Below are 19,766 nucleotides of genomic sequence, written 5' to 3' on the forward strand. Positions count from 1 at the left end.
AGATAAGATTGATGTAATTAAAGGTAAATCAATAATGGACCAACTAAGATTCTTTTAGGCAACATTTTGGGTTTTATATGTGTAACGCCCCAAAAATTAAGATAATTTATTGGGCGTTATTTTGAATCCATTTAATGAGGATTATTTGATTTAGGAGGGAATTGAAATTAATTAAATATTTCTTGGATGAATATTTAATTAATTAGAGGTTTTGACACGTGGTGTTTGTTGAGTTTTTATTAAATGGTAGGTTAAGAGAATTAAGTAAAGTTGTGGATTTTTAGTGTTGTAGAAGTTGAATTTAATTAAATAATTATGGATGTTATTTAATTAAATTGTGGGGTGAAAAGTTTGTTGGAGATTTAATAATTATATGTATATGTGGAAATATATATATAATTATTATGTTAAAGGAAAAGATAATTATATTTGTTGAAATATAATTATTTAAGGAAAAGATAGTTATTTTGGAGAAAGAATATTTAGTAAGGAGAAAAAGTAAAATAATTATATTTTGGAAAAATACAATTATTTGTAAAAGGATAATTACTTTGGAGAAAGATAAACAATAATTAATTATTGTGGGAGATAATTAATTATTTTGGAGAAAGATAAATAATAGTTAATTATTGTGGAAGATAATTAATTACTTTGGAGAAAGATAAATAATAATTAATTATTGTAGAAGATAATTAATTATTTTGAAGAAAGATAAATAATAATTAGTTATTGTGGAAGATAATTAATTATTATGTAGAAAGATAAATCTTGATTCTGGAGTGAAGTTGTTATGGTTGGGTTAAGATAATTCATTTTGGAAGTTATAAGTGATTTATTAGAAAAGATTTGATTGATTAAATTAATTGAGGACTTAAGTTAATTTGAGATTTTGGAGGGAAAAGTTAGTTTTGGTGGAATTGTAATTAATTGAGTATATATATATATGGATATATATATATTTAATTAATAATTTGGAAAAGTGTAGTTAATTATATTATGGAATATAATTATATTTATTTGGAAAAGAAGATAATCCATGAGGAAAGAGATAGATTGATTTGATTGGACGAAAAAGATATATATTTATTTATAAGAGAGAATAATGGTTTAAATAAATATATATTTATTGTAGATTTTGGTGAGAGAAAAATAATAATAATAAAGAAGTATTATTATTATTACTAATAGTTATAAATGCCTAAGATTAAGGCATTGATTTAGGAAAGATAATGGGATATATTTTTTTGGTATTATATATATATCCTAAAAGGAAAAGGAAAAGAAGATAATAATAATAAATATTATTGTTATTATATATATCCTAAAAGGAAAAGGAAAAGGAAATAATTATTATTATTATTATTGTTATTATTTGGGTCTATAAATAGATTGGAATGCTTAAGTTGGAAATAAAGGAAAAAGAAAAAGGTTCTTTATCTTCTTCTCTAAGATAACCCTCTGCTGTCGCCGCCTCAGTTAAAGTTAAGATTGGTCTCTTTGGAAGCTTGAGGATTTAAAGTGATGAATTAAGAGGATTTTTCAACCTCCATTTGAGTAACCTTGGTAAGCAAATGATATTAAATTAATATTTTATTGATTTAATTTTGGATCTATTTGAGGCTTCTTTAAAGGTTCAATTGGCTAAACTTTTTAAGATCTAAATCTTGGATTTTTCCCAATCAAGGTTGAATTGGTTTCAACCCTTTTTTTTAGAAAGTTAATTAATTTGGGAGAATTTTTGGATGTTAGCCAATTGCTAATTTCATTAATTAAGATACTAAGTTTTCCTTTTATGATTAGGATCAATTTAATTGGAGAATTTTACTGTAAACTAGGGAGTACCTTGTTTGGCTAAAATCTCCAGGTAAGAGATTCTCCTACTAGACCTTCGAACTGAATTTAAGAGACCGCATGTAATTATGATTATGCATTGATGGTAGCTAAGATGCACAATTTGATGATAATGATTATACTGAGATTATGATGATAGTTGATGTTGATGATGATGACTGAGATTATTATGTTGATGATTGATGATGATAGTTGATGTTGATGATGATGACTGAGATTATTATGTCGATGGTTGATGATGATGACTGATGTTATGTTAAGGACTGATAGATTGATGTTGATGATTGTTAATGCATGATATATTAATCACATGATTAAGGACGTTAAGATTAATACTCATGCCATGTTATGATGTTATGTTATGCTACATGCTATGGATAGGGTGTTCTGTTAACTTTGTCTATTAGAGTCGTACCTGCATGGGTGTCCTTCGGGATCACCACCTATTTAGGACTGTGTGGTTCGACGGGACGCCAGTCTAGCATGGATATAGATATGATTCGAGTGATTCGACGGGGTCCTCGCATCCCGATTGTCTTAGTGTTACCCCCGGGTTCACTACAGACCAGCATGTCCTAGTTGCTCCCTCGGGACACCGAAGACCAGATTTTCGTTCCTACGGGAGCGCATGTTGCACGTGTTCGGGAACGTGCCAGAGATTGGGTACCATTTTCAGGACTCTAATGGGAAGTTAACAGACACCTAGCGGGACTAGTAGTAGGTCCCTTACTGAGTATATGTTTATACTCACTCTTTCTATGTTTAACATTTCAGGCGAAGGTAAAGGTAGAGGAAAGCTGGCGAGCGACAGAGAAGGATCCGTGACATGCCATATGGGGACTCAATTTTGCTTCCGCGTTTATGTTTCAGTGTTTTAATATTCCCTTTTTAATGAAAAATTTATTCTTCCCTCGTTTCAAAAAGTGTCTCTTGTCATTGTTTCTTTTTAGTAACGACCTCAGCTTAGTATAAAGAGTTGGGTCGTTACAGTTGGTATCAGAGCGTCAGCTTTTAGGTTCTGTAGACTAACTTACGATGTGAGTCTTTGATTTTGTCCCTATGGCTATTACGGTCCTTCGTCACTCGCCAGGTATGTATTTTATGATACATGATTATGAATATGCACGTGACCTTGCCTGTATTAAACTAGAACTGCATGAATGTTATGATTTAAATGGTGATGGTTTTGGTGTTGAAGTTTAGGAAAAATGTTGGCACGTAAAGATGCTCAAAGGGGTGATTGAGTAGGCAAAAGAGTTGGACGTGTTCAGCGTGATGAACTGTTTTGTGACTGGATATCTAAGAAATAAGTTATGTTGGTGGTTTTAAAGGGAACTAAAGGCATGGTTAAGTTCAAGTATATCAAGCACATTTGATTGTGTTTAGAATTGAGTTGCTGGAGAAGGAACAAAGCAAACTTTAGTGCATAGTTATTTTGGTGAGATTTCAAGAAATTGTTTTGAGTTTACCATGAAGGATAAGTTACATCTAGTTTAAAGTACAAGTGATGAAATAACGAACTCCTTTAGAATAACTAGCTAAGTTGATGTCATTAAAGAAAGCCAATAGTTGGACAAGAGTTTGAACTTTATCAAACAAGAAAAGAGAAATTAGTGAGTTCTAAAGATTGCTAAATGGTGGAGAATGCCTTATTAAGGGTGGAAGTCCGAAGTTGGAAAAATAGAACGTAGTTTTTGAAGAGTTATGAATTAAGTTTTACTTGGATAAGTGCAAAGAGAAAGAAAAGTATTTGAGAAAAGTAATATTTTGTCAAGTGAAGTAAAGTGTTGCACAACATGAGAGTTCCACTTAGGAAAAAGTTTATGGCAGAGTTACCAAGTTGAGAAGGCTACTTAGGAACAAGAGTATGACAAGGGAGCTCGATACTCGAAATTGTTCAAGGACTAAAACTTTCGAGGACGAAAGTTTCTTAGCGAGGGAAGATTGTAACACCCCATAAATTTAAGGAACTTATTATGGGTGTTACATTAAGTGGAATTAGAAGTTAAGGAATGTATTTGGTGTTTTGTGTTAGATTAATTAAATATATATACATGGGTGTGTATATTTAATTAAAGATTTTGGAATTTGGTAGAATTTGTTATTAATTAAGACGTGAGAGCCAAGTATCCCAAGCTGTTCAAAGATTAGAACTTTCGAGGACGAAAGTTGTTAAAGGAGGGAAGATTGTAACGCCCCAAAAATTAAGATAATTTATTGGGCGTTATTTTGAATCCATTTAATGAGGATTATTTGATTTAGGAGGGAATTGAAATTAATTAAATATTTCTTGGATGAATATTTAATTAATTAGAGGTTTTGACACGTGGTGTTTGTTGAGTTTTTATTAAATGGTAGGTTAAGAGAATTAAGTAAAGTTGTGGATTTTTAGTGTTGTAGAAGTTGAATTTAATTAAATAATTATGGATGTTATTTAATTAAATTGTGGGGTGAAAAGTTTGTTGGAGATTTAATAATTATATGTATATGTGGAAATATATATATAATTATTATGTTAAAGGAAAAGATAATTATATTTGTTGAAATATAATTATTTAAGGAAAAGATAGTTATTTTGGAGAAAGAATATTTAGTAAGGAGAAAAAGTAAAATAATTATATTTTGGAAAAATACAATTATTTGTAAAAGGATAATTACTTTGGAGAAAGATAAACAATAATTAATTATTGTGGGAGATAATTAATTATTTTGGAGAAAGATAAATAATAGTTAATTATTGTGGAAGATAATTAATTACTTTGGAGAAAGATAAATAATAATTAATTATTGTAGAAGATAATTAATTATTTTGAAGAAAGATAAATAATAATTAGTTATTGTGGAAGATAATTAATTATTATGTAGAAAGATAAATCTTGATTCTGGAGTGAAGTTGTTATGGTTGGGTTAAGATAATTCATTTTGGAAGTTATAAGTGATTTATTAGAAAAGATTTGATTGATTAAATTAATTGAGGACTTAAGTTAATTTGAGATTTTGGAGGGAAAAGTTAGTTTTGGTGGAATTGTAATTAATTGAGTATATATATATATGGATATATATATATTTAATTAATAATTTGGAAAAGTGTAGTTAATTATATTATGGAATATAATTATATTTATTTGGAAAAGAAGATAATCCATGAGGAAAGAGATAGATTGATTTGATTGGACGAAAAAGATATATATTTATTTATAAGAGAGAATAATGGTTTAAATAAATATATATTTATTGTAGATTTTGGTGAGAGAAAAATAATAATAATAAAGAAGTATTATTATTATTACTAATAGTTATAAATGCCTAAGATTAAGGCATTGATTTAGGAAAGATAATGGGATATATTTTTTTGGTATTATATATATATCCTAAAAGGAAAAGGAAAAGAAGATAATAATAATAAATATTATTGTTATTATATATATCCTAAAAGGAAAAGGAAAAGGAAATAATTATTATTATTATTATTGTTATTATTTGGGTCTATAAATAGATTGGAATGCTTAAGTTGGAAATAAAGGAAAAAGAAAAAGGTTCTTTATCTTCTTCTCTAAGATAACCCTCTGCTGTCGCCGCCTCAGTTAAAGTTAAGATTGGTCTCTTTGGAAGCTTGAGGATTTAAAGTGATGAATTAAGAGGATTTTTCAACCTCCATTTGAGTAACCTTGGTAAGCAAATGATATTAAATTAATATTTTATTGATTTAATTTTGGATCTATTTGAGGCTTCTTTAAAGGTTCAATTGGCTAAACTTTTTAAGATCTAAATCTTGGATTTTTCCCAATCAAGGTTGAATTGGTTTCAACCCTTTTTTTTAGAAAGTTAATTAATTTGGGAGAATTTTTGGATGTTAGCCAATTGCTAATTTCATTAATTAAGATACTAAGTTTTCCTTTTATGATTAGGATCAATTTAATTGGAGAATTTTACTGTAAACTAGGGAGTACCTTGTTTGGCTAAAATCTCCAGGTAAGAGATTCTCCTACTAGACCTTCGAACTGAATTTAAGAGACCGCATGTAATTATGATTATGCATTGATGGTAGCTAAGATGCACAATTTGATGATAATGATTATACTGAGATTATGATGATAGTTGATGTTGATGATGATGACTGAGATTATTATGTTGATGATTGATGATGATAGTTGATGTTGATGATGATGACTGAGATTATTATGTCGATGGTTGATGATGATGACTGATGTTATGTTAAGGACTGATAGATTGATGTTGATGATTGTTAATGCATGATATATTAATCACATGATTAAGGACGTTAAGATTAATACTCATGCCATGTTATGATGTTATGTTATGCTACATGCTATGGATAGGGTGTTCTGTTAACTTTGTCTATTAGAGTCGTACCTGCATGGGTGTCCTTCGGGATCACCACCTATTTAGGACTGTGTGGTTCGACGGGACGCCAGTCTAGCATGGATATAGATATGATTCGAGTGATTCGACGGGGTCCTCGCATCCCGATTGTCTTAGTGTTACCCCCGGGTTCACTACAGACCAGCATGTCCTAGTTGCTCCCTCGGGACACCGAAGACCAGATTTTCGTTCCTACGGGAGCGCATGTTGCACGTGTTCGGGAACGTGCCAGAGATTGGGTACCATTTTCAGGACTCTAATGGGAAGTTAACAGACACCTAGCGGGACTAGTAGTAGGTCCCTTACTGAGTATATGTTTATACTCACTCTTTCTATGTTTAACATTTCAGGCGAAGGTAAAGGTAGAGGAAAGCTGGCGAGCGACAGAGAAGGATCCGTGACATGCCATATGGGGACTCAATTTTGCTTCCGCGTTTATGTTTCAGTGTTTTAATATTCCCTTTTTAATGAAAAATTTATTCTTCCCTCGTTTCAAAAAGTGTCTCTTGTCATTGTTTCTTTTTAGTAACGACCTCAGCTTAGTATAAAGAGTTGGGTCGTTACAATATGGCTATGATAAGCCACTTAATTTTATAAAAATGCGTATAAAAAGAATCTACGCTTTTGACTAGATTGATAAGGAACATATATATATATATTATGTTCAAATTCTTGTAAATAATACGTATATGTACATGAAACAAAAGCTTAGAAAATATTTACTTAATGAAATTTTAATGAATAAGGAAAAATAGGTTCTATATATTCATCACTACTATTTCCCAGTATGCCATAATATTGCAAAGGGAATAATAATTAGCTCTTCGCCGGTGAGTATATATATATTAGCTCATGCATGCAGCAATTCATTAGGACTTATTCAAAATCTCTATTATTCATTTAGATATGCAAATCTTAACAAAATTTAAAACTTTTTTCTAGAAAAATTAGTTTTAATTTTTAAAACTCATCTTTCTTAGCATATTTTCTTAAAAAAAATGAATGTGATGGTGAGAAAAATAAGCACAGTTTTCAAATATAGAAAAATAAAATAGTTATCAGGTGAGTAGGTAGTAATTATTTCCCCAATTCATGTGGCTAATATACAGAAACCTACAATGAATAGCAACAACATATGCGTGTGAAAAGTAAAGTTATATTTATATATAGGTAAAAAAGATTAGTTGATTTGTGGTTTTCATGTTTTATGTAGAATTTAATAGGGAAAAATAATGTAAACTATTTAAGCTCAAAATAGATAATACAATATATTAGGATAGACCAACAATCAAAAAGATTCATTTATATATAAAAAATGAATAACACGTCTGTACATTTCCCAAAACAACGATAACAAAAGGAAAAAAGAAAAAGGTATATTGGTTATAAGGGAAGAATAGTTTGGCGGTGCCTAAGAAAACATATAATAATAAGGTTTCATATATTTGTCTACTCTGTAGTATTATTTCCCCTAAAATATTAGAAAAATTTATAGCCAAAATAAAGTCAAGGATATAAGGATGGGGAAAGATGATGAAAGCAGAAAAAGGTAGGGTTTATTTGTTTGGGTTGGAGGAGAGAAAAATTAAAGTTGGTGCAAGACACAAAGTACAAGAATGTGGAAGGAAAAATGAAAATTGCTCAATAAATCTAGGACAACAGATATAATTTCCAAATATTACATTATTTTGTTTGTAACTTTTTTCCACTTATTTGATTTAGGATGTATTAGTTAGTGAATGGAATTGTGTAATATTTATTGCTTAAAATAATAAACATATATAGTTTTGGAGGATATATGTTGTGTACTTGACATGTTGATGCCAAATCTTTGAGGCCCCATGTGATCAATAGATTCTTCCATTGCTCTTTTCTTCTTCTTCTTCTTCTTCTTTCTTTCTTTCTTTCTCACTTTTACCTTTCAACCAATTACTGAACCTCTCTTATCATTTTCAATTTTACATCAAATAGCATGTTAATTTTTAGCTTAATTCTCATTCTAACACCATCTAGCAAACCATTTACCTAAACTACATATTGTTATTGGGTAAGCTAAACTAGTTTAAGGCCAACTCAACAACTAGTGGATTGAAGGTGTAATAAATTAGTTGATTTCCTTATTTAGGTCTCTTTTATTGCATCAACATTATTGCAATATTTAGAGATTAGAAAACACATAAACTCTAGCTTCATCTAGGCTGATATGATATATGTATAACAATGAAGAAAGTTCAATTATATTTTTGGGTTAGGATAAGATAGTAAATTTTTAAACAACTTCATTTTGTCATTTTATATAATATCTTTGTAGTATTATTTATTTTTGTTTAAATAATTGTAACGTAACTTTTAGAATATCTATATATATTTTCTCAACAATATACTAAAAGTCCGATAAACTCAATCTATCCAATCCAAATCGTGAAGGTATTTGAGTTAAAAATTCTATTTTGGGTTAGGTAGGTTTGAAAAATTAAAAAAAAAAAATTTCGATAGGTTTTTGGAATCATAATTTTTTTAATTAGATCGACTTGATCCGACCCAACTTGAAATTATATGTTATTATTATGTATCTCTTGCCTCACTCATCGGTTTATCCCCTCCACTATTTTGCATGATTTTTTTTTTTAATTATCATAAGTTTATTCTTTTCGAGGTGAGAAGCAAATGACTACAATGGTTTGCATTTACCACTTGTCAGAACATCTTCAAATTATATCTATTTTTGGGAAAAGAAATAACAAAACAAATTCTATCAATCATTTATGTACTGAAAACATAAGTTTTTTAAACTTCACTATGTACTAATAAGAAAATTGTAATTGACTATTTTGATGCTACCTTTTCCGTAAGGAAAATAGACTTCTTTTTTATCTCTCATAAACTTTGATCTCTGACAGATTGTTTTGCTGTGCAAAGACCAATCTCATGACTCAATCTGACCCAACCTAAAAATATGAAGATTAAGGTTGGGTTGTGTTAATTGCCTTTATATATAGGGTTGATTGGGTTGAATATTTGATCAACTTCGAGTTCGATTAAAGATAAACTATCGTGACCTAGCTTAACTTAGACTATGAATACCCCTAGAATATAAGAAAGAAACGATAGATTAGAAAATGCATTATTGTAGGTACACTCTCCTCATTCATCCTATCTAGATTGATGAGCAATTCAAACTAATTTTTAAAATGTCTTAAATTTATAATTAATTATGTTACAAGTACTTGTTAAATGACATATTTTGAAGTGCAGTTTTATACCAGAAAGAAATAGAAATGCTTACATTTAAAAGTTGAGGTTAAGATATTATTTTAGTTCAAATGTTTTAATATAGTTTGCTCACTATTTTGTTTCATACATTTTCAAAATGTTAGACATAGATTTTATCGTGACTAAAAATTATTATTATTATTATAATAGACAAAAAAAAAAAGTTGTAAAATTTATTAAAAGTAATATAAAGACTAAATTTTGAGTAAGCATATATAAATAGATATATATATATATATATATAAATTAAAATGAAATAATTGGAAAAGAAAGTATAGAAAAGGAGAAATGAAGAATATAAATTATAGTTAAAGCTCCAAGTTAGGATTACTCATGGATAGTTAAGAGAGAGTAATTGTAATTGTAATTGTAATTGTAATTGTAATTGTAATGAAGTGGGTGCACAGTTAATTTGATTACGCGTTTACAGCTTAAAAGAAAAAAGAAAATAAAACCAAAGTGAGAGTTTTAGTTTTAGTTTGTTTTTGAGTGAGGAGTTTTTTTGGAAGCTGTCCCAATGCAAATCATCTCTGTCTTTAATTAACTCCCAAAAAACACTCTTCCGGTCAGCTGCCCTTCCTGCCCCCACACCCAAAACATCAACAACTTGCTTCCCTTTACCCAATGAATTCCACTGCCCCCACAACACACACACACACACACACACACACATATATCTTCTATATGTGCATATATTTATATCCATGATCTAAAAGCAAACATCCAATCCCAAAAGAACCAAAACCAAACCCTTTGTCTTTTTTATTTTTCAATTTGTAGTTCCCATTACCCCAACAATTGTATGGCTTCAATTATTCCCGATCAATTCTACTATGACGATCACTACACATCCTCGGCAGCTCCTCCTCCAACGGCGGCGTCTGTCGGCGGCCCATTCTGGGGAGATCATGATGAAACTGCTGATAATTTAGTTCCTTTGTTGGAGGATGATAATTTTGGGGCTCTTCATCGTCGTCGTCGTCATCATCAACCTTATACTGATCATCATAATCAATATTATCCTTCTTCTGATATTATTGATCCGGCTACGTGGTCGTTTCCTCAACAAGACATGCTACCCTCGTTTCCTTCCCATTCCCATCAGAATAATAATAATAATGCAAGAGGATCATCATGTCAAGATTTTAATTGCCATCTTGGATGTCAATTACCATACCATCAATTGTTCTATGAATTTCAGGACGATTGTTTCGGATTGGTGCCTGAGATCAAACCATCATTTTATAATAATAATCCTCTCCCTACCCATAATGGGGTATGTTATGTATCCTCTCTTGATCGCTTCTTTTCTCGTATAATTATTATTAAATTTATGTTTCAGAGGAATAATTTTAATGATTTGCTCATTTCTTCCTCATCAATTAATAATAATGATTTGAGATTATATAGGACAACCAAAGCAATCAAGTTTCTGTAGCTGAGGACTCAAACATGAAAGTCGGCCGCTATTCTGAAGAAGTAAGAAAACAAAGGATCCTGCGTTATTTGAAGAAAAGAAACCAAAGAAATTTCAACAAAACCATCAAGGTATCTACTTCTCTCTCTCTCTCAACAATAATTAGTTGTAATAATCTCCTCTCATGTATACAATATAACACCATAATAATTAAACCATAACTATCATCTATATATGATTTTCATTGGACTTATAATAATAGTAAAATTTTCAAAAATAGAAAAATTAACAAAATATTTACAAAAATTTTATAGTTTGTTTGCTTTTTTCTAGTTTTGAAAAAAATCCCATAATAATATAATAATTAAATTTATCATAGTAGCACACTAGGCTTTTAACCATTCAGTAATGGGATTTTACAAACCAATTCTGAAGTGGACAATTAAAATCAACCTCAAATATTTTTGTAATCATTCAAAAAAAAAAAAAAAAGATTTTGATGATTATATAAAATTTTTATTTAAAATAGTAAATTTTAATATTACATTAATTGGAAGTGATTAAAGAGGTTTTCAAAACAATGTTTTGAACTTGAGAAAAGTATTATTTTCAACCATTTTAAATTACTCTCAAATATAACACTAAGAGTAGGAGTGAATTAAAGTATAAATATAATTAAATTTAATATAACCCATCGACTTTTAATACAGTATGCATGTCGGAAAACCTTAGCAGACAGAAGGATTCGAGTCCGAGGGAGATTTGCAAGGAACAATGAAGCAATATCTGATCAAGAAGTTAATCCAACGACAATGAATAATGACACTACTATTCAAAAAGACACTGAATTACTATACAACCACCATGATTTTGGTGTCCAGGTATCTAATTTAATATTATAATTTCTTAATATTAGAAAGAGTGATGATTTTTTTATTATAATGAATGAGAAAAGGAAAAAGATTCGTAAATTGATAAAACATTTTATGGTTTGAATAATTTTTGCAGATGAAAAGGGACGAGGAAGAATGGCTACAAGAAATCTCGAGCATAATGTATCTACCATATATCAGTAGTTGAGATATGGAAATTGATGAAGATGATCCAAAGGAGCGGCAAAAAAGAGGAAACTCTTCAAATATTATAAACTATTATAATTGGTGGTGGTAGCTATATTTATATATAGCGTATTTTAATTAATTGATTAATTTGACCAACTAAAACTGTTTCCCGATTATGTGTTAATTTTAATTTTAAGGACATTCCTAGAATTTTGAAACATAGGAGAGACTAACACACACAATACAAGGAATCTAATTATGTTTTCGACTTCGTCTTTTGAGGTCGATTAATTAATTTGAATGAATGATTTTATCTCAAATGTGATTCCTTTTTTGGTTGAGCATGTACTTTGACCCAATGATTCAAATAGTGAGTGATACAGAATAAATAAATAAATAAATAAAAATATGTAATATGGTTTGAAAAGCTAGTTGTCGTTTGTACTTGATGGGATCGGATACTATTAATTTTTGTTCATGATCATCACTAAATTATTATTCTCTTGTTTCTATATAGTATATTGGGTTTATATATATTATATATATATATATATATATATATATATATATATTTATATCACATCCAACTTTGTATGAACATGAGTACCGCATTGTGGAATTAGAAATGGAGAAGTGGCTCTTCAAATTCTTCCTAATTAATTTCATCAAACACATGAAAAATGTTAATGTGTATTGAGAATATAAATATATAGAAATTGAAAAACAAAAGGTGGTAACAGACTAAAATATGTATTTAAATTAATGTAATCAACCAAGTCCACATATATGTTTGGGTATATACTCTCTAATTTGTTGCAATAAAAAATTCAAATTATGAGCATTGATAAAGAAATTAAACACACCGTTAAAGTTTGAATTTTCAAATAATAATGAGTTATAACTATGTGTTATTTTATTGGACCTCAAAAAACATATCAAATCTTTTTCAAAGTACATTTGGATTCCTTTTTTGCACGAACATATTACCCTATTCCTTAATATTTGTGTCTTTTTGCTATATCTCAAGCTCCTTTTTTTGACCTCTTTGTACTACATATACACATCATTTTCATAAACCTAGCTACCATATAACTACTGGTTGTGATCAATGATCATAATCTTTACACCTCTAGATTATGTTTGTGGTAAAGTAATAGCATATAATTAACTAGCTAGCTACAGCCTAATTTCTTTTTAGCTTTGTGGAATAAAATCTTAACAATAAATGGAACCTGTGGAGGAGAAATGTATAAACAACTCAATATGAACAAAGAAAGGGCAAATAAATCTTTTCAGCCGTTTTCTTCTCTATAGTTTCAAATTTCAATCATACAAAATTATTCTAAATGGTATTTTTTTAACAGAAAAAAAAAAAAGACTAAAATGGGTGTCACCCAGTCGCCATTCTTTCATTCGTAAGATAGCACTGAGAGTAGAAAGTGAGTTTAATTGAAAATATTTGTTGTTTTCCCATTAGCTGACCCCATAATATAATGCCCCATAACCCCAATACAATAATAAAGAAATATATATTTCTTTTCTTCTAGGATTTCTCTTTCATGCATTCTCTCCTCGCCCCGTATGGGGGAAATGCAGCCATATGTCTGGTTTTATAACTTAGAAGTAGAGCTATTAATTATTATAACTAATAATAAAATTGAATGAACAATGTTTTTGTGGAATATAGACCTTAACTTTTTAAGAAAAAAATTTAATTTACCAATTGAGTTATCTGAGATTTAGTTGAAATTTGTTATTAAACATATATATCTAAGGAGTCATTTCAGATAGAGCATTAATATTGTTGAGGGAATGTATAAAAATAGTGTGTCATGTTCCGGACTCAAGAAACACACAACGGATTTGGATAAGAAAAAATGATATCATGTGAAAGCTAAGTGTAGTGCTTTTATGGAAGAGGATATGGCATAGGGTTTCAGACTTAGGGGAGAAGAAGGAGGTAATGGGGTTTTAATTTGATGCATATGCCCATCTTCTCTAACATCTTACCCTAAAATAATAACAAAAGAATCGAAAGCACTATACCTAGCTATTAAAGAATGTCAGTTCCCCTCAAGTATTCATCAAATTCAACTCCAAAACCCATAAATTATTCTCAACAATTTCACACTTTCTAGACCCATTCATTGACTACTAAAAATCTCATTATTACTTTATTATATTTATATTTAATATTCGGCACCAACATACATACACTTAACACTATTGCATATATGGGTTCACTTTGTCACAGAGCCTGTCTTACTACTCATTACTCACTGTTTATATATAAATATTTTGCTATATTTTGGTAAACAAACTTCCATCATATCTTGAATTGACATTGTTTTGTATTTTGGAGATTTGTGGTTGGGCCCCAAAAATTGACACAGTTATATGTAATAATATTCTACTATTTTCTTCTTTTAATGTTGTTGTTCCTCACCATTTATTCCCATTTTGAACTCAGTTCACATGATTTTGATTTTTAATTGGTTTCATAGTTGGAAAATTATTCTTAGTCGTTCCCATTAAAGAAAATTTGTCTTTAATTTATATACATTTCATCATCATTCTCAATTATTAAGTTTTACGACGTGGGAAATTCAATTAATTCAGCGCTCTATTGAATGCGAGGCTAGAGTAATTAGGGTGAAAACAGAAAATATATGGAAAAAATAGACTGTTTTTGCATTTTTTCCAATTAAAATGTTTACTTTCTTATTTATATTGAGTAGAGAACACATCTATTTATGTGTTTGAATAGAAATCTCTCTCACAATCCTATTCAATAACTTATCAAATAGTTATTTTTGCAGATAAAATTACAAAAAAAAAAAAAAACCTTTATACGTATATCACCCTTACATATTCCTTGAATAACTTGAGAAACTAAATGATAATTACAAACTACATTTTAAAGCACCCAAACAGATGTAGAATTTCCTCTCTATATATATATTATCTCTCTTGAAATTTACTATCTTACTTATTTGAGTTGGGTTTATTCTTGGACCTAGAAATATTCATTCTATTGACAACATATGCACGTTTGGTTCATATTTCCGTATTTTAGTTTTCTTTTTTAAAAAATTACTTCAAATACCGCTTAAAATAATAATAATAAAAAAATTTAAACCAAAATTTCTCTTCAACAAATGATGCATTCTTCGAGCAAAACGTTGTTTAATGCTGGAGAGGTATTATATCTAACTAAATATCAAAGTTTTTTTTAAGCTTTTCTTAAATCATATTATTGATCAATAATGGTCTTCGGATTCCCTTATGGTTAGCTTATGTATTATCCCTCCATTCGAGTTGTTGACACCACCACATCAAATATATTCCTTTTTGGACATCGATGTAATAACCATAACAAAACAAGGAAAGAAGACAATAATACACAGTAACACAAAGAACAATAAAGGCAAAGGAATCCTTGAAAGGAAAAAGGTAACAACTGTTCACACATAGAAGATCTAGACATGTTAATATGATGAATGATACCAACCTATACATACATACATATATATTCTGTTTTTGTTAGAAATTTATTATAAATGAAAAAATACTAAAAATATTTTCAAAATATAGCAAAATTTTAAATTCTAAAATTTTGTTATATTGTTGTAAATATTTTTATTTGTTATATTTGAAAAGGGAATTGAGAGCTTCAAATTACGCCCAAAGTTTTGTTGGGATTTTATTTTTATTGCAGGCAAAAAAAAAAAAAAAAAAAGAAGACAACTGAAGAGAAGACTTTGGCAGAGAAGAAAACACGTCTTTTACCTGCTGATCATATATGTGGTAGAATCTCCCTAATTTGATTTAATCTTCACCTGCATGAAAAGTAAAAACGAGAAAGAAAAAACAATTTGATTGATAATACCTTTCTTTCTCTCTTTGCCTCTTTTTCTCTTATTCTTCAAAACCCTAATTTCTCGATGAAGTTTTGTTTTTTGAATAGAGGACCACACACAGATTGAAGATGAAGGAGAAGAAGAAGATGAACACACAAGATATATACGTGATTCAGCCAAAAATGTGTGCCCTAAATACACATGAAGGATCACTTTAATTTCTTGACGAATCTTGAGATGAGTACAAATCTTTTGCTTTTTTTTTTTTTATGTTTTTGTTTGGATGAGATGATAAAAGGTCTTCTGTTATTTTGTTATACACCTTTATATAGAGGTGTTTACATGAAAAAAAATAAGTAACAAAAAATAACTTCTTATGTTGAAATTCATAATTGTTACAAATCTCCACCTTGAATCCAACATTTTAGGGTCTAGTGATCCTTCTATTCTCTGACTTTCATCATCCTTTTTCCAGTAAGTCAAAGTCTACCACTCAAAGCATTTTTGGAGCTTTAGCTTTAAAACGGGCTTGGTCAGCATATCAACAGCGTTTTCAGAGGTATGAACCTTTAGAATTTCAATTTCTCTTTCTTCAATTTTTTTCTCGGATGAAATGAAATTTTATGTCTATATTTTTTGTTCTATTGTGGAATTTTGAATTTTTAGATAGATGTATGGTGCTTTGGTTACCACAGTAATTTTTTACAATTGACTGTTTGATTCTAAAGTCCATCAATCCTTTAAGCCACAGTTCTTCTTTCTACTTCTATGGTTGAGAGGGCAACAATATATCATTGTAGGGTTGCTTTCCAACTGATTATATTAGGGTCATAGAGAAAGACATACCTTGTTAGGTTTCTTCTCTTATCACTGTCACCAGCAAAGTTAGAATTCACATAGCCAATTAGTTATGAGCCTAATTCTGCGACCTTCTGGTAGATTAGTTTAGCATACTTATACTAGATTAGATATCTTAGTATCCATCTGGTTGCTTCCCAATGCCTCGTATTCTCAGGATTAACCTTGTATCTATTAACTAGGCTTACTGAATAAGATAAGTCAGGTCTTGTAGAGATCATTAGGTATATTAGACTTCCCACAACTTGACTATAGGGCACATTCTCCATTTGTTGTTTGTGTTCTGTGTTAGTATCATTATGAGAATTTGCAGTTGGTAGTTTAAAGTGTTGTTCGATAAGGAGAGTTACAGGTCTGACATGTGTTAGGTTAAGCCTCCTGATTACCTTTTCACAATAGGTTGATTGACTGCTAGTTAGTATAGATTGGTCTCTATCTCTAGTGATGTCAACCCTTAGGATATTCCTTGATTCCCCCATGTCTTTCATGTCAAATTCTTTACTCAAAAGATCTTTGACATGAACTAAGTCATCTTTAGAGCTTTCTGCAAGGAGCTTGTCATCAACATAGAGTAACAAGTAGACATTTTCCATATAGTTTGTTGAGTTTTATGTAGACACTCATATCAAATGAGCTTCTTAGAAAATCCAAACCAGTTATAAAGTCATTAAATCTTTTATACCAGCACGTAGGTTCGCTTTAACCCATAGATTGACTTCTATAGTAAGCAATAGAGATATTTCTTTCCTTGCCTCAAAACCATCAATTTGGTCCAACTCAAGGTTGTTTTGGGCAATTCGGGATAGAAGAAGTCTAATATAAGTCTGTTTAACAACAGGAGAGAAAATTTCATAATAGTCCATACCTTTTCTCTAAGTGAAATCCTTTGCTACCAACCTTGCCTTGTACCTATAGGCTGTGAATCTTTTATAATTCCCTCCTTGAGTTTATAGATCCACTTTGATGCTATTCATCTACATCCTTTAGGTAGAGAAGATAGGGTCCAGGTATTATTCACATTTAGTGAATTCATTTCTTCATTCATAACTTCTATCCGCACACACACTTCTATCCACACACATTTAGTGAATTCATTTCTTCATTCATAACTTCTATCCACACACACACATGTATGCACACACACATGCAGCACGCGCAAGCACCCACCCACACACATAACGATTACTCTTCCCAATTACTCTTCCTTATGATTCTAGTATTCTCCACTAGGTTTTTGTGGCTTTAGGATTTTCATCAAGTTTACCTTTCCCTTACATAAACATCTCATTTTCTTTGAAATGAGCATCCCTACTGATTATGAACTTCTTGCCAGTGTGGTGCTACATCTTGAAACCCTTGACCCATTCTAAGATGGCAACGAACATGCATTTAGTAGCTCTTGCCCTTAGTTTCCCTTCGTTTTGATGAACATGCTCTACACATTCAAACACCTTGAGATCATTTAGATTTGGTGGGTGTTTGGATCATTTCTCCTCAGACGTCAAGAACCCTAAAGTGGTATGAGGGCTTCTGTTTAGTGTGTACATAGCAAAGGTAGCAACTTCAACCCAAAATTTTTCTTCTAGGATAACATCAGACAGTAGGCATCTTACTCTTTCCATGATTGTTTTGTTGAGTCTTTTTGACACCTCATTTTGTTGAGGTGTGTATCTCACAGTCTTATGTCTTGTGATACCATTTTCTCAACGAAAACATTGAAAACCTCTCCACAAAGCTCCAAACCATTGTTAGTTCTAAGATCACTACTACAAAACTGAGTTTATTTGACGCTTTTTAACTGTCAAGTATTGGTTTACTTGACGCTTTTCAATGTGTCAACTAATCCAGTGTAAAAAATAAGAGAGGTTTACTTGACAGTTTATAAGTGTCAAGAATAAGAGAGGTTTAATTGCCAGTTTTTAAATATTGATATTTATTCTCTTTATCTGTTTGTTTTTCTATCATTAATTTTCATTCTTTAAAATTTTCAAAAACTTGATCTTTAGTTTTTAAAAAATAAATCCAGTTTTTTCTAGAAAAATCATAAGTAAAGGATACGATATACCTTGAGCCACTTAGGCTTGGAGTTGATGTTGGACCCCATGAATCTGAATGGATGTTGTCTAAGATTCATTTAGTCGTTGTGCTTTGGTGAAACTTTGTTTCCTTGCCTTTCCTAGCACACAATGTTCACAAAAAGACAGTTTGTTAATGATTTCGTGAGGTAGGACGCCCTGTTTGGATAGAGCCTCAAGCCCTTTTTGGCTAATGTGAGACAGTCTTTTTTGCCAAAGTTCAGCTGTAGTTAGATTTAGAGCAGAAACAACATTAACTTCTTTTAACATTTTAACCCCTTTGATTATAAAAAGATCATTTACATTTTCTTCAAGGAAGACTATTCTAGAGCCTTTTAGAATCTCAAAGACTCCACCTTTTCCCTTGTATTTACAACCCAAAGAGTTTAGTATTCCTAGGAAAATAAGATTTCTTTTAAAGTGGGGAACATGTCTAACATTTCTAAAAAGTTTCACAATCTCATCTTTTAATTTCATAGTGATTGATCCAATTCCAGCAATGTTACAAGTTTCATTGTTCCTTATGAAAACTGACTCTCCACTTATTTCTTTATATGTGTTGAACCAAGCTTTAAAATGTGTCATTTGGTAGGTGCACCCAGAGTCTAGAACCCAATCATGTTTACCAAATGAGGTAACATGATTGGCTTGGCCTTGGGTTGATTCAAAGGTATCAATATAGATAAAGGAGCTTTTTACTATAGAGGTAGATTGCTTTCCTTTTTGAACATTTTTCTTTCTCTTGATTCTTTTTCTTAAGGAAAAAATAATCTTGGATTAGATGCCCCATTCTTCTTGCAATATTTACATTTCTTCTTCTGTTTCACCTTCTTTTCATCATTTGAAAGAGGCTTGCTACTATTTTATCACTGATTAGATTGAGGTCTATCTTTGACAAATAAACCATCTCCACTATGAAGGTCTTTTTGGGATGACTGAAATTCTAATTCTCTTGTTATGATATAATTGCATATGTTTTTACTGAGTC

This window comes from Cucumis melo, chromosome 1, assembly GCF_025177605.1.
Source record: "Cucumis melo cultivar AY chromosome 1, USDA_Cmelo_AY_1.0, whole genome shotgun sequence".
Classification (NCBI taxonomy): Eukaryota; Viridiplantae; Streptophyta; class Magnoliopsida; order Cucurbitales; family Cucurbitaceae; genus Cucumis; species Cucumis melo.